This window comes from Phyllobates terribilis, unplaced genomic scaffold (assembly GCF_046119375.1).
Source record: "Phyllobates terribilis strain yellow unplaced genomic scaffold, ASM4611937v1 Scaffold_3__8_contigs__length_932513732, whole genome shotgun sequence".
NCBI classification, from domain to species: domain Eukaryota; kingdom Metazoa; phylum Chordata; class Amphibia; order Anura; family Dendrobatidae; genus Phyllobates; species Phyllobates terribilis.
The window spans coordinates 215,065,353-215,079,589 of record NW_027362763.1 but is presented as its reverse complement, the minus strand read 5'-3'; the positions used below and the strand labels follow the sequence as shown (position 1 = coordinate 215,079,589).

General features: G+C 43.6%; 1 protein-coding gene across 2 annotated transcripts in view; it reads left to right on the top strand.

Moving 5' to 3' along the window:
- PXYLP1 (2-phosphoxylose phosphatase 1) overlaps positions 1-14,237 on the top strand; it is a 113,979-nt gene that overhangs the window by 6,582 nt on the left and 93,160 nt on the right. The window contains exons 2-3 of one of the 2 annotated variants that reach the window (XM_073674630.1): positions 11,248-11,586; positions 11,944-12,028. The exons of the other annotated variant lie outside the window; for it this stretch is intronic. The gene's annotated coding sequence lies outside the window, so the exon portion shown is untranslated. The remainder of the gene's footprint in view (positions 1-11,247; positions 11,587-11,943; positions 12,029-14,237) is intronic. 2 annotated transcript variants of the gene reach the window in all.

The following is a 14,237-nucleotide window of genomic DNA, read 5'->3' as shown; positions in this document are numbered from 1 at the left end:
GAAAATTTGCATAAAAAACTCGCTGCAAAAACGCAACGTGTGAACATGGCCTTAGTGTAAGGGTTTGTGCTTCACATTTGTAAAGTCGCAAAGCGGTTAAAATAAATAACCTCACGATTCCTCAGGCAGCTTCTGTTTGGAAGACGCTCATTATTATATACATAGAAGTAAAAAAAAAAAAACATTTGGCAAAGTTGACCTCCACCACTTTTCAAAGCCCAAAAAACCCAGTGAAAACACCAAACATCCTAGAATACAAGTTTCACACAAATTGTTCCTATATTTCAAGCAGTTTCTTGCCAGAAAACTGGAATAATCTTCCTGGTGAATGTGCTTTATACCTTCGGTGTATAGTGCCTGTGCACACATTGGGCGAGGAAGGGCAGGAAATGCAGAGCTGCTGGCTTTCCATAGGTAACCTGGTGTTTGCTTAGTAGGACACCTGTCACATACAGCGGTCAAGGGTCACAGACACCTCTCCATACATGGCTGCTATTATTTCTTCTAGTAGTTCATTTATCACAGGTTCTCAGCTCCTTACTCTTGTTTCCTTCCTTTCTCACACTTGTTCTTCCTTGATTAAAGGAAGGTGACTGATATCACAATGTGCGTGGTCTATACCCGCTCCCTGCTATAAGGCCTCATTTACACATCTGTGTTTTTGGGTTTTTTTCATGTTAGAACATGTACCCATTATAGTCTATGGGGCTATTCACGTCTGTGTTTTTTTCACGGACCGTGCGTCCATTTTTCTCCAGTATCACAGATAAAAAGAGCCAATGAAAGTTTATGGGTCTGTGAAAGACACGGATGGCAGCAGTGTGCCGTCCATGAATAATATTGTGAAGTATAGGAGAAACTTTGTAATTTATTTGTCCACTCCTGAAAAACACTGACACCGCTACCGTTTCTTTTTTAAGTACTCGTTTAACTCCTTCACGCTGTGGCCAATTTCCAATTTTTTTATTTTTCCATCCACATATAACCGTATGAAAGCTTGTTTTTTGTGGGACGAGTTGTACTTTTTAATAACACCATTTTATCATGTGATCCACGGGAAAGCAGGGAAAAAATTCCAAGAGCATTGAAATGGCAAGAAGAAATTATTTAATTTGTTTTTTTATGTACCAGGTTCACTATATGGTAAAACTGATTCTCCAGGTCAGTACAAGTGTGAAGATACCAAACATGCATAGTTTTTTTTTTTTGTGAAAAAAAACGGGAACATTTTTTTGATTATGTTGCCATTTTTTGAGACCATTTGTATCTTCGTTGCCGTCATATCTGAGGGACACGTCAGACGTCCTGGTCTAACTTGAAGGGATTAATGTGAGCGATGAAGTGCTTTTTGCGTCCATTGACGTAAAGCCCTCTATAGCAACATCCCACATGGGGCGGGCCTTAGAGGTTTACAGCACTTCCTTGGGACAAGGGCAACACAATTTGGCACACATAATCGATTTGTTTGTAATTTGATGTCGTTTATACTTGCCCATAATCATTTTTCTTTCAATGGCAAAACCTACCACCAGCTCAGGGGGACTGCGATGGGGAGTCCCTCTGCCCCTTCGTATGTTAATCTCTTCCTGGGCTGGTGGGAGGAGACTGTGGTGTTGCGGGAGGAAGTATGGTGGTTCCCTTTTATTTTGCTGTGGTCTAGATTTATCGACGACCTTTTCCTCCTTTGGTCGGGTTCAGTGGATGATTTTCAGAAATTCATACAGTGTCTCAATACAAATGAAATTAATATGAGATTTACATCTGAAATAAGGGGAGATGAGTTGACCTTTCTGGATCTAACGATTGGGAGAGATTGGGAAGGATTTATCACAACACAAACTTTCCGTAAGCCGACCGCAGCCAATAGTCTCCTCAGATGGGAAAGCCACCACCCGGGTCCACTCAAAAAAGGTATCCCCAAGGGACAGCTTCTGCGTATAAGGAGAAACTGTTCCAATCAAGGGGTATTCATGTCCCAGTCCCGCGAGTTGAGAGACCGATTCAAAAACAGGGGTTATCCTGACAAGGTTATTGAAACAGCTTTTCTCCATGCCAGTGGTCAAAATAGACAAAGACTACTATACCCAGTAATTAATAAAGATGAAAGGAATGGCCCGCCAAGTGAGGTGTTGACAATTGTACGGAAATACTGGGGGATTCTCAAAATGGACCCTGATCTCAAGGGATTTATCTCTGAACATCCAAGTATTACCTACAGGAAGGGACGGTCTCTACGGGACCGCCTGGTCCATAGTTTTTACAGACGGCCCATTAGACAAGGTTTGTGGCTTGAACGCAAAACATGTGGTACCTTCAGATGCAGGAACTGTAAATTTTGTCCGTGGTTAAGACCATCTAAAAGTTTTACTGGCAGTATGGGGGGAAAGGTTTTTTTCATGAGGGATTTTGCAAATTGCAAAACAGCAGGGGTAATCTATATGGCAACATGCCCCTGCCCCAAGAATTACGTTGGTAAAACCAAAAGGGAACTGCAGAGAAGAATTGGTGAACATCTCGGGGATATGCGACACAGGAAGGATACACCTCTTGCCCGTCACATGAGGGAGTATCATTCCAACTGCCCAAACGCAGTTTCCTTTTGTGTATTAGAGGTGATCCAGAAAAATGAAGGGGGGGGGGTGATTGGAATAGGTTGTTACTCCAGAAGGAATGCCAGTGGATTTTTAGATTAGGTGCTTTGACTCCGAATGGCCTCAATGAACAACAGAATTATTGTTGTTTCACTTAAATAATAGGGACTACTACTATCAGCCAGCATGGTTATTTTTGTAATTCTTTTTAACTATCAGCGATGCTTCTGACACCCAAGTACTCTATGTATGCTCCCCATAACCCACCCCCTTCCCACTCTGTAACCTGTACCAATATATCAGTACTCGGTATATAAGTAATATGGTGACATAAAAAGTTTCCCCTCTGTGGGATTCGATCATGTTCATGTGTGCAGTTTGTGTCTTCTGGAGTGTGTTCTGCACGTGTATTTGGCTATGGCATGCATTTGCTGTGTGTTGTTGGACTCTGGTCCTTGCGGTACACACAAACACTGCGGACCTCTTTGATATGACAGGAATGTGGGACTCATGTTGGGGTGTTGATTGTCGGCGCCTACGTGAGTGTCCCACGTGGTTTGTAGATATAGCGCTTGCGGTTTAATTACGCTAGAATACTTGCGGCATGACCGCCGTCCATTCAACAGGTTTTGGACAAGTGCGCGTGTGCCGGTTTCGTATTGGACGCAGGACATTTGATATGTATCCGGAGTGGAGGCGTGGCCAAGGCCTGGTCTCTGACGTCCGTGCGGGATCCGCGCCTGCGCAGTACACCCGCAGGACCTCTAGTGAATGTCAGCCCAGCTGACATGCGTACTGCACTAGGAGGGGACAACTCTTCTACCAAGGAATGTTTTACCTCTTGATTAGGGAAGTAAATCAGGATCAAGCACACCTGATGAGGTATATAAAGAGGGCGAGCGGCAACATAGAATAGACTGCAAATCATCAGCAGGATACCTTACCAATTTCTTTCCCATTTTTTTTCTCCTGATGAACCTTGAACCATACGGGGAAACGCGTCGAGAAATATGGAACCCTGTAGTGTACTGGGGAGGCAGGATCCCTGCACACTGAGATGAGTAACATTTTATGCACTTTATGAACTTGTATAGGTAGGAGGTATTGTGTTATCTGTACGTACTTCTTATTTCACTGTTTGTTGTGCGATGGTACCTGCCACTGTGCCCCAGTCTGGGGAAGTGTCTATCATACTATTAATTTGGAGTACGAGGAATATGGAACCCTGTAGTGTACTGGGTAGACAGGATCCCTGCACATTGAGATGAGTAACCGGTTATGCACTTTAACTCTTTATGAATTTATATAGGTAGGAGGTATTGTGTTATCTGTACATGCTTCTTATTTTCATCATGTATTTTGTGCGATGGTACCTGCCACTGTGCCCCAGTCCGGGGAAGCATCTATCGTACTGTTAGTTTGGAGTATGGTTCCCGCCTGGTAACTGTTTTGTTAAATGCAGTAAATGATTAGGCATGTCTATATGATAATAATAGGTGGTGCGTTGAGATAATTGAGGTGACTTGAAGAACCATTATGTGTATTTCTTACGCCATCTTTACCGGGTCTATTTCTGGAACCACAGCACACGAGTAATATTTATCGGCTGTACTCCTAGTGGTGTTTCTTGTTATAGTGATCCATTACTGTTATATTTGGATAGGCTTCACTGAGAGAAATCTAATCTATGGGTCTCTCTCTAATTTATATGTTGTCATACTGGACGCTATAGCCTATTGCCTAATATTTTGAATAATTACCTATTGACAGTATTGGATCACGTCTCCATCATTTGTGTCTATTTCTGTGTTATTTAGTATTTGTCATGAGCCTCAAGGCAAGATTTCAATGATATCGATTAAAGGTTATCTTTTAAACGGGTTTTTCTTGATGTGAGAAATTTTTTGAGACCCGTAACATTTTAAATATTCAAAATAATGGGGCTGGGTTAGGGCTTATTTTTTTGCACCCTGATCTGTCATTTTTACTGATGCCACTTTGGGGTAGATACAATGTTTTGATCGCCTCTTATTGCAATGTTGCAGCAGCCAAAAAAATGTAATTCTGGTGTGTGTTGTTTTTTTTTTCTCCTTATGGGGTTGACCGATCGGATTATTGTATTTTATATTTTTGACAGATCAGACTTTTAGGCTATGTGCCCACGAAGCAGAAATGCTCCGGATTTTTTCTGCATCTCCCTAACAGGAAAAACGCATGCGGATTTTACATGCTTTTTTCCTGCCAGGTCCTGAAGCGTTTGTCAAGCGTTTTTGCATGCATTTCTGCATGCGGGTTATCAAGCGCTTTTCCAAGTGATTTTAGCATCACGTGGAAAAGTGCTTGACAACTTGGTCACACTATATAAATCCATGCAACCTGCACCGGCATGGATTTATATAATGTGACCAAGTTAATAGTTAAAAAAAGAATAAAAATGGGAAAAACAAACAAACAAAAAAAAACAAACATTATACACACTTTCTGATGGCCCCCGGTCTTCTCTCCGGTGTGTCCGGTGTGTTGGGCGGCTCGTGATGGTGTAAAAGCACCTTCCATGACGTCATTTAGTCATGTGACAGGTCACGTGACCGCCGACGTCGGCGGTCGCGTGACCTGTCACATGACTAAATGACGTCATGGAAGGTCCTTTTACACCATCACGAGCCGCCGGGGAGCCAGGACGCATCTTACAGTAGACCAGGGCCACCAGAAGGTGAGTATAATGTAGATTTTTTTATTTTAAATTCTTTTTTTTTTTTTACAGGTACTATGGTACCCGGGTCCGGAGGAGAGTCTCCTCTTCTCCAGACCCGGGTACCATCTGCACATTGAATCGCTTAATATCCGCATGTGCACATGTAGTCATGCGGATATTATGCGATTCAATGCAAGTCAATGGCGGCAATTACGCAGCATTTCCGCAAAAATAATGGACATGCTGCGGATTTTTCCGCAATGATAATCCGCAGCATGTGCAGAACACATGCGGATTATCATTGGGGACCATGGGGCACGTATTACCAAGCGTTTTTTAAGTGTTTTTGCTGCGGAAATTCCGCGGCAAAAACTATTGAAAAATGCATAGTGGGCACACAGCCTTACCAACACAGCGATACCAAATATGTGTTTTTTTTTGTTTTTTTTTAATGGGGCAAAACGGGGGGTAATTTGAACTTTTTGTATTTTTTTTATCTATTTTGAAAAACATTTTTTTTTTTTTAAACTTATTCCCCTCAGGGGACTTGAAGATGTGATCATCTGATTGCTTGTACTATACATAGCAGTGCATCAGCACTGCTATGTATAGCAAAAACCCTATGAACACTAGCTACAAGCTGGCTTTCACAGAAAAATCGCCTTTACATGGATGGAGGTCTTCAGCAGCACGGCAACCCATTGGCGCCCCGAGATCACATCATGGGCACACTGGTGGGCTCCCCCCTGCTGCCGGCACATGTCACTGTCAGAAATTCACATGTACACTCCCTGACAGAAGTTGTCGCTTATCCATATTATGTAAATAAAAGCTTATAACCTGACGTTAAATTCATCCATTGGTTTTATAAATTCCTCTTTTCAAAGCTGAAACACTCCAAAATTTGGTTTAGGTTAAGAAAATAAATTGGCATCAATGCTGAAATATTGATCATTTAATGAACACAGAATGGTCAGATTTTGGCAAGACAAAAGTTTTGTCACCTGGTCATATAATGCACCCAATCCTGGTTTACATCCTCACCAATGCTCAGTAAATGATCGGTTAATTAGTGGGTGTGTATAAAAAGAAACCCAGCACCCCAGACCTTCACTTAAACTGCAACTTGAGCTCTGACAACATGCCAAAAATCCACCCTGCGACCAAAGCCTTGATTATCAAGAGGCTGAAGACCAGATCCACTGCAGAGGTGGCTGGCACCTTTAATGTGTCTTAGCGTCAAGTACAAAGAATTAAAAAAAGATTTGAAGAGACTGGAGATGTGTTTGACAAGCCCAGGTCCGGCAGACCCCGCAAGACAACTGCTCAGGAGGAACGTTTGTTGGTTAGAAAATCCAAAGCAAGCCCCTCTTCCACTGCAGCAGAGCTCCAACAGGCCTGGTCACCTCAAGTCCCTGTATCAACTAGAACAGTTTGTAGGATTCTGTCTCGAAATGGCCTCCATGGTCGAATCAGTGCCCAGAATGCAGCACTAAACAAAAGGCAAATAAAAAACCGTGTGGCATTTGCAAAGTCCCACAGCCTGCTAAACAGATGGACGCTGGAAAAGTGGCAGAAGGTGGATTTCTCTGATGAATCTTCAGTAGAATTACACCACAGCCGTCGCAAATACTGCAGGAGACCTACTGGAGCCCGTATGGATCCAAAATACACCCAGAAAACAGTTACATTTGGTGGTGGAAAGATCATGGTCTGGGGTTACATTCAGTATGAGGGTGTGCGAAACATTTGCAAGGTGGAAGGCAATATCAATAGCCTAAAATATCAAGTAGTATTAGCTACCTCTTACATTCCAAATCATAAAAGGGGTCAAATTCTACAGCAGGATGGTGCTCCATCTCATACATCCATCTCTACAACAAAGTTCCTCCAGGCAAAAAAGATCAAGGTGCTCAAGGACCGACCAGCCCAGTCACCAGACATGAACATCATTGGGCATGTTTGGGGTAGGATGAAGGAGAAAGCTTGGAAGACAGAACCAAAGAATCTAGATGACCTCTGGGAGGCATGTAAGACTGCATTCTTTCCTATTCCTGATGACTTCATTAATAAATTGTATGAATCATTGTTGAACCGCATGGATGCAGTCCTTCAAGCTCATGGAAGTCACACAAAATATTAAATATGACTCTAATAGCACCACAACTCCATTCACCCATGTTATCTAACATATATTTGTATTTTAAGATAATTATTTGTTTGAATATCGCATTACTTTCTGTGGGCAACAAAACTTTTGTCTTGCCAAAATCGGACCATTCTGTGTTCATTAAATGATCAATATTTCAGCATTGATGCCCATTTACTTTCTTAACCTAAACCAAATTTGGGAGGGTTTCAGCTTTCAAAAGAGTAATTTATAAAACCAATGGATGAATTTAACGTCAGGTTATAAGCTTTTATTTACATAACATAGATAAGCGACATAACTTCTGTCAGGGAGTGTACTTGGATATAATGAACAGTCCACAAAGGTCATTGTGAAGGAAGGGGAGCAGGGTCAGCTGTGATTGATGGATCCTGTCTGACTTGCTGTATATAGAGATGTACCTGTCATTGGGATTATGGAAAAAAAATACATGTAACACAATAACATGATCTAAAGAATAGATAATTTTCAAATTTGGTGATAGCTTCCCTTTAAGGTACTTTTATGAACGAGCATTCCTAGTAAAGCTCGTTTCATCATAACGGACGGCTGGTCACATATCAACCTATTCGGCAGCACATTGTCCTATATGTATATATAACTATGCTGCCAAGAACAATGTCAGCCTATGCGCACAGAATAATCTACTACTGATAGTTCAGCTCATATTTATAGGGTGTTGCAGCACGGTGGCTCAGTGGTTAGAACTGCAGCCTTGCCGCGCTAGGGTCCTGGGTTCAAATCCCACCAAGGACAACATCTGCAAGGAGTCAGTATGTTCTCCCCGTGTTTACGTGGGTTTCCTCCAGGTTCTCCGGTTTCCTCCCACACTCCAAAGACATACTGATAGGGAATCTAGAATGTGATCCCCAATGGGGACAGTCTGTAAATTGCTGCAGAATATGATGGCGCTATATAAGCAATGCATGATAAATAATCCCTAGGTTATCACCATGTGGAAACAATAGTCCTGTGATGGCTATTCCCGTCTAGATATTTGACATATTTAGTGCACTTTTTCGGCGCCCCCATGGAAGTGATAGAGCCATGTAGGCCACCTCTTCACTCACAAAGGTGCACGATGGACCCCTTTCTGAAGATGGGTGTGAATCTATAAGGCAATTCTGGACCTGCTTCATTCATATCCTGTGGACCTGTTGCCATCTATGTGATTAGCAGAAGACCGCAAAAAAAACAAAGCAAATGATTTGTAGTCTAGAGGCGACACAGGTGAGACAACAATAGCCAGATATAGATACATAGTCTCACACACCACAAATAACTATTGAAAATAGGACAAATACTGCACCAGTGCACATAATAATCAATCGTGCCGGTCATCATCCTGGAGGAGACAGCTGTGCTATCAGAAATGGCCCGTTTCTGGAGACCTTACATCTGGTGTTCTAGGGCTGCATGTGCAGTTACCCAAATAATGCCTGTAGGCAACCAGAAAATGCCTCTATTCCTGTTTGGATCTAAGACTACAAGAATATAGCAATCTGCTTGCATTTAAAAAAATGAACGAATATTGTAGGTGGTTTTGCTACCAGATGCACATGTGTAATTGATATGTGGGCGATAAAATGTGGGTCACTCGCCCTTCACGTCATCACCATAATTAAATGGTAGGGAATAGGGAGTGTTACGGTCAGTTGTATTATATCAGCCTGGACATTGAAATCTACTGCAGCCGTCTGTATTTTGGCATTGTTTTCTGCTGATGTCCATGTGTCCTTATTGCTGGGAAAGTAAAAATTGTCAAGTCAGGATGGGTCTGTCTGGTTTCTGTAGTCTAATGCAATAACACCTTTACCTGTACAACGTGTAGATGCTGGTAGATCTGTCAGCAGGTGCCCAAAAATCCATACAATTCAATGCTCATTTGAGAGAGCAAATTCTGGTGAGTGTATTGTTCTGTCGTGAGCAGCCACATCCAGGCAGAGACATGCGGAGAAACAGCTGCCTGGGATTAGGGACAAGACTTTCTGATTTGTGGTCAAGTTCTCTTGTGAATGTTTAACAAGTGCTCACATACATGGCACTGTTATGTTCACAGAGTCCCAACAATAGAGTGTCTCCACCACCTTTTATTATAAAGAATCCAGAAGAAAAATACTGGTTGGGTCTTAGTATGAAATTGAAGGTGCTTCAGGTTATTATATGGACCTGTAGTGGAATTGTGTATATGAGGCATTTTACTTATTCGGAGCCGTCCCTTTCCTTGTATTTACCTGCCTTAGTGTGCCCACACACCTTAGATAGCTGTTGACTGAACACTCATTCGAGAGTTTTCACAACTCCCTTATATACATGAACGCTCGGTTGAGCTGTGTTCTCTACAATACTAATAATAATTTTATATAACACGCTTGAAAACATTAGGGCTAGATATTAGTCGGATCGTTTTGGGTAGTGCATTCCAGAACACTGGCGCAGCACGAGAGACGTCTTAGAGACGGAGGTGCTAGGTTCGGATTATGGAGGATGTTGGTCTTAGATCAGTTACAGAACGGAGGGCACGGGTAGTGTGCTAGACAGAGATGAGGGATGAGATAGGCTTGTGCAGAACTGTGAAGAGCTTTGTGGGTGAGAGAGCTAAGTTTGCATTGTATTCTGTAGCGGATAGGCAACCAGTGCAATTATTGGCACAAGGTGAAGCGGCTGGACAGAAATATTACCCTGGCTGCCACATTCAGGACTGATTGGAGAGGAAAAAGTTTGGTTAGAGGGAGACCGTTCAGTAAAGAGTTGCCGTAGTCCAGATAAGAATGGTAAGATCAGAGATAATGGGAAGATCAGAGTAAAAGCCTTCAGACGTATTAGGCTAATGTCAACTGTAGAGACAGATATCAATGGGCTCGGCCGACAATCTAATGTGTATGGGGGAGCCTTTCGGCTGGTGGTTGGGGGAGATCCGATCAAGCATGTCCGATTTCCGACTTTCAGTTGCATTGTTCTCTTGGAGATAAACTACCAGCCAATGTGTCAGTCGGCGGTTTTCACATAGAGAGCACAGGGGCGCTCGAAAAACAAGTATTCCTGTGTATGCAAGAGTCTGCTGAGATGGCTGTTGGCCGAATGATCGGCCAAAGCATCGTTCAGCCAACAACCATCTAATGGCAGCTGCCCACATCTTGAGGAAGTAAAGTTATTGGATTTTAGAATTCAAACTGCCCAAAACTTTGTCCCCCAACACCTACTGTAGGGGAAGTGTCTGGAGACCCCCATACATATAAGATTATTCTAAAGGAAAAAGGCACAAAAGAGTTGCTACAGTGTAGAGGTTTGGGGTACATGAAAGTAATGGAGAGTCAGCCAATCTGCTCACCTTAGTGAGATGTGCTTAGAATAGGCAAAACTCTGCCCGAAAACTTGTAAAGAGTGGACCAGCTGCTGCTCCTGCTTGTGCCGGTTATACAAAATGGCCGCTGCAATAAGTGCAGTACAGTAGAGTACAAGAAACCACTGGGCGCTGCTGGGAAAGATGATGGCTCATAGGTAGTGGTGTGGTCACTATATTGAGGCAATGCATCTCGGCACCGTAAAGCCATCGTACTTGGTCAGTGCAGAAATGTTTAACCTTAAAAAAGTGACCGTACCACTACCTATGAGCCATCATCATTTCCAGCAGCGCCCATTGGTTCACACAGGCATCAGCAGTTTTGGCTGACTATAATGTATATGGAGGCCCTTAGAGTGAGCATTTTACTGAAGAATATGGTTGTGACACCCTCTTTTTTTTTTTATTTGCTTTTAAAAAGATATAATGATAGTGCTTTATTTTAAAGGAGTTCTCCAGAACATAAACATTGATGACCTATCAGTGGGAGTCTGAACTCTCCAACCTCCGCTAATCAGCCTAGAAGAAAAAAAGGACTACCTGTTAGCAGCACAGTCCTATCCGTGTGAATAAGACCAGGCAAACGGATATGCAGGAACATTATTTTATTCATTGTGCTGATCCGTGAGAGTCGTACTTAGATTGTGCTGATCCGTGAGAGTCGTACTTACAACAGACACACATCCAAGTCCTATCCTAATGGAAAAATCCCTGTAGGCACTCCATTCTCTAATTCGGGGTTCCTCCGTCTGCACTCTGCATGGACCGAGCTGTACTATATGAATGGGTAAGTTACACCAGAACTTTTTGTCTATTTCTATAATCACATACTTTGTACCCTGTAACTATTAGACGATGATCATTCAGTAAACCACAAATCATTAGAAATAACTCCCAGAGACTTGGCTCAATTTGAAATCAATCGCTTGTCTCTTCCTAATCCCTCTGTGCATATATAGTGATTACTGCGAAAAGCCTTTTAATAGTTATTACTGAAAACACGGGGGAGTTTAATAATTCATTCCGCCCACTTTGTTTTCCAGCCTCAATACGTCTTGATTATTTATTTAGTTTACAGTTTTTCAATACATCTGCTCAGATTACAACATTTGCCTTGTATAATGCCAATTCTGTCTGAATGCAGCCTCCCACTGCAGATCTCCGATGGTGGCAAATGGAAAAAGTGATTTGCTTCCCAGGGAATGGTCTCTTCACAGATGCATCTTGAAGTGAGTAGCTCGATGCGGCTTTTCTCCATCTTTACATGACAGTACTGTGTTCAGTCTGGAATATGAAGTCGTTTGCTTCACAATAAATAACAGAAGGCTTTGTCATATTCTGGAGGAAGAAAGGAAACTAATGTATTCATTCAGGTTGTGAAATCAAAGTCTTTTTTTAGATGCAGAAATGCTCCGGATTTTTCCTGAGCGTTTCTGCATCTCCCTGGCAGAAAAAACACATGCGGATTGTACATGCGGATTGTACATGCGGATTGTACATGCGGATTGTACATGTGGATTGTACATGCGTTTTTCCTGCCAGGGACATGCGGAAGTGAAGCGTTCTTCACATGCATTTCCGCATGCGGGTTGTCAAGCGGTTTCCAAGCGATTTTAGCATCACTTGGAAAGTGCTTGACAACTTGGTCACACTATATAAATCCATGCAAACGGCATGGATTTATATAGTGTGACCTTAAAGAATGGTTAAAAATAAAAAACTAAATCTATACTTACCTTCTGATGGCCCCTGGAGTCTTGCTTCGCTCCGTCCTGGCTACCGGCAGATCGCGGTACACTACACTGAATGACCTGTCGTCACATGACTAAATGACGTCAGTGCAGGTCCTTCAGTCCACCGCGAGCTGCCAGCAAGCGAAGACGAGCACACCGCGGGCCATCAGAAGGTAAGTATAATATTTATTTTTTATTTTATTCTTTTTTTTACAGGTACTATGGTACGCGGGTCTGGAGGAGAGTCTCCTGTCCTCCACACCTGGGTACCATCCGCACATTGAAACACATGGAATGCGCACCTACAGATGCTGTGATGCTTAATCCAAGCGTTCCAATGCAAGTCAATGGCGGCGAAAACGCAGCGCTTCCGCAAAATAATTGGTAGTGCTGCTTTTATTTCCGCAATGATAATCCGCAGCGGAAATTTACGCAGCATGTGCATAGCACATGCGGATTATCATTGGGGAACATGGCAGGCCTTCTACCAAGCGTTTTTTAAGCGTTTCTGCAGCGGAATTGCCGCTGCAGAAACGCTTAAAAAACACATCGTGGGCACACAGCCTTACAGTATACAGATTTATTTGCACACTCTACTTTCACGTGTATACACCCTGTCTGCTTTTGTTTAATAGACGGGTTGCCGCCTACTGGGACCATCGCCAGTCCTGAGAATGGGGGTCCCATGTCCTTCATATGCTATTCCCACCTGATTTAATTAAGCGAGAGCCCTCTTAATTGGGCTGATTAATTTTAAGAAAATCTAGTGACTATACCTAAAAAAAATACCATGCTTTGGTACTTTTCATCCATGCTCTCCTAGCTGCATTAACATAAAATTATTAGATTAAAAAAATCCATACTCATCAGATAATAATTATCTGAAGCAAAAGGATGGAGGCTTTCCTGATGAGCTAATGTGTATGGGGGCAGCCAAGTCTCCTCCAGCTCAGATCCCTATATGCTTTAATCCAGAGGTCCCCAACCGCCGGTCCGCGGACCAGGACCGGGCCGTTGGGGTTTTTCAGCCGGTCCGCGGGGAGAGGGGGCCCCTCCAGCCTCCAGCAGGGCCGCCATCAGGGCATGACTGCCCTGACTCCAGTATGGGGCCCGGCCGGTAGGAGCCCCCTCGGAGCCCCCCTCTTGTGCGTTTCTCTCCTCATGGGGCCCCCGGCCGCATGCTAAGCGCCGGGTCCGGGACATCTTAGCGCTGCGCTGCTGCGGCAGCACCTTCATGATTCCCCTGACTTCCGGTCATGTGACGGCGCCGTCACATGGCCGGAAGTCAGGAGAACCTGGTGTCAGCGATTTGGACGAGCGCCAGGATTCTGCAGGGATCGCATGGGGGTAAGTATAACAAGTTTTATTTTTTTTTAAATACAATTAACTAGGAGTGGGGGGAATGGGAGATGCACATGGGGGGAGGGGAGAGATGAGAGATGCACATGGGGGGAGGGGAGAGATGAGAGATGCACATGGGGGGAGGGGAGAGATGAGAGATGCACATGGGGGAGGGGAGAGATGAGAGATGCACATGGGGGGGGAGGGGAGAGATGAGAGATGCACATGGGGGGGAGGGGAGAGATGAGAGATGCACATGGGGGGGGAGGGGAGAGATGAGAGATGCACATGGGGGAGGGGAGAGATGAGAGATGCACATGGGGGGAGGGGAGAGATGAGAGATGAGAGATGCACATGGGGGGAG